The sequence below is a fragment of the Dipodomys ordii genome, unplaced genomic scaffold (genome assembly GCF_000151885.1).
Source record: "Dipodomys ordii isolate 6190 unplaced genomic scaffold, Dord_2.0 Scaffold11941, whole genome shotgun sequence".
Lineage (NCBI taxonomy): Eukaryota > Metazoa > Chordata > Mammalia > Rodentia > Heteromyidae > Dipodomys > Dipodomys ordii.
In genome coordinates, this window is record NW_012279153.1 from 1 (window position 1) to 2,416 (window position 2,416).

A 2,416-nucleotide genomic window follows, 5' to 3' on the forward strand; every position below is an offset into this window, starting at 1 on the left:
AAGCAAGGGATTTGAGAGCTGAAACAGGCTACCCAGGTTATATCATGATTCTACAGTTGCTGGCTGGGCGAGCCAGGGCAAGATCTCTTTTCCTTCGTATGCAGGAATGTAGGAATAGGCTGAGTTCTTCATTTGGAGTAGAGAATACATTTCCCAGGCTTCCCTTCCCCCTAATTAAAATTTTCTATCAGTGTTGACTATCATGATGCTTTTGTTGGTATTGTCTTTTCCTCCTGAGAACAACCTCTGTACATAGAAAACACAATTTATGCTGACTTTGGCCTATATAATGAATATTTGATTAAGGATATAAATTGTAAAACCGTAAGTTTTTAAGTTCTACCAAAAATATCTTATTACTCCATATACAAATCTACTTATGACTCTATAGCAAAATTTATAGTCACTTTAAAGCTTTTGATTAATTTTTCATGCAATTTGAAAATGTGGTTAATTAAATTTCCTTAAACATTTGTAATTTATAATTGTATTTATAAATTTAAATGTTCAATTTTTCTGTCATTTGTCTGACAAAACCTAACCATACTTAAATTATTCATGTAAATATAACAAATTTATAAATACCATCAGCTACAAATTATCTTAACTACTACATTACTATTTACAAATTTGACCAAATTCTTCCATGCCTTTCAACTTAAAAATAATCTAAATTCAAGTGCTCAGCTATACATTTTAAAGTGGAATCGCAGCTTCAATTTATTGGATTCTTTTTTTCACGTTTCAGAGATTTATTAATCAGTGTAACAATTCCAAGAAATCAGCATCCTTATGTCATGCATTTGCAAGAGATATTTCCTGGTAGAGTGGGAAATTGTATGGATGTCTTCTGAAAGACTTTCATTTTGAGCAGCTTCATTGTGAGCTTTTGAAAAAACTGTACAAATCTGGCCCTTCTTTCTTCAGCTTGCTGTAGTCCACATTCACTGAGTAGAACCTGTATTGATCATTGGGACCCAGCTGTTCCACGGTTCTGGGTTATTCTTCCTGTGCCAGCTGACATCTGGATTGAACAGAGCCAGGCAGCTTCAGTACCTCCCGCTCCAATACATACAAAGGCGGGGATCAAGCTTGGATGTTTCTTGGCCTGACTGCAGCTCTGATACAGCATGTTTGTAGCAGAGGCCTGACATTCAAAAAGAATAAACAAAACTTCCAGATGTGAGACTTAAGTTGTCTTTGAACCTTTGCTGGTGTGGATATCCAAAGTCACCCAGATCCATCTCCTTGAAAGATCCCTACTGAATTCTCTCTCTCTCTTTTTCAGTCATGGGGCTTGAACGCTCGGCCTGGGCGCTGTCCCTTAGCTCTTCAGCTAAAGGCTAGTGCTCTATCACTTGAGCCACAGCAGCATCTCTGGTTTTCTGGTGGTTTATTGGAGATAAAGAGTCTCACAGACTTTCCTGCCCGGATTGGTTTTGAATTGTGATCCTCAGATCTCAGCCTCCTTAGTAGCTAGGATTGCAGGCGTGAACCACCAGTGCCCGGCTCCCTACTGGATTCTTTAACATGCTAAATTTTCTTTAATATTTCATGTGTGTGTGTGTGTGCGCACACGCGAGTGTGCACATATGCTCATATCAGCAGTAGGAGTTGAACAGCCTGGCCAGAATCTCTTGACTTTTACTCAAGGCTATGCTCTACCACTTGAGCCACAACTCCACTTCTGGCTTTTTGGTGGTTAATTGGAGAGAAGAGTCTCAATAGACTTTCCTGTCCAGGCTGGCTTTGAACCTCAAATCTCAGATCACAGCCTCCTGAGTAGCTAGGACTATAAGGCATGAGCCACCAGCATCTGATATTCCAAATATTTTAATTATTACTTATGTAAAGATAATTCCTACTACACTTTGGAAATATCCCCCAAGTGCACAGGTGTGGAATGCTTGGTCCCAAGGCTGCTGTACTATTAGGAGTTGGTGGAACCTTTAGGAGGTGGGGCCTAGTTAGAGGAACTTAGGTCTTTGGGGCATGTCCTTAAGAGGGCTGATTGATACAGCAGCCCCTTCCTGTCTCTCTGCTTCCTGGCGGCTAAAAGGTGAACAAGCTTCTACTTCAGGATCCCACCATGATTATACTATATTACCACAGCCCAGAGTTACAGGACTCACTCAGTTCATGGGCTGAAAAACGCTGAAACCATGAGCTAGAGCCTTTCATCTTTTTAAGAGGATTATCTTAAGAGTTTCGTCACAGTGATGGAAAATTGACTGATATTCTCTAAGCACCACAGAAAAACGTTAGGCTGATGGGTCCAATGACTTCAGCAGCTCTATCTATGCTTTCTTTTTGTATATATATTTTTTCTTTTTTTTTATTGTGAAAATACTGTACAGAGGGGTTACAATTACATGGGCAAGATAATGAGTACATTTCTTATCAAGCATTGTAGCCT

The 2,416-nt window shown here is 39.5% G+C and overlaps 1 pseudogene; it reads right to left on the reverse strand.

Annotated features, from left to right (window-relative positions):
• Positions 1-904: 904 nt before the first annotated feature.
• LOC106002490 lies at positions 905-1,132 on the reverse strand (annotated as a pseudogene).
• Between the last annotated feature and the right edge of the window lie 1,284 nt (positions 1,133-2,416).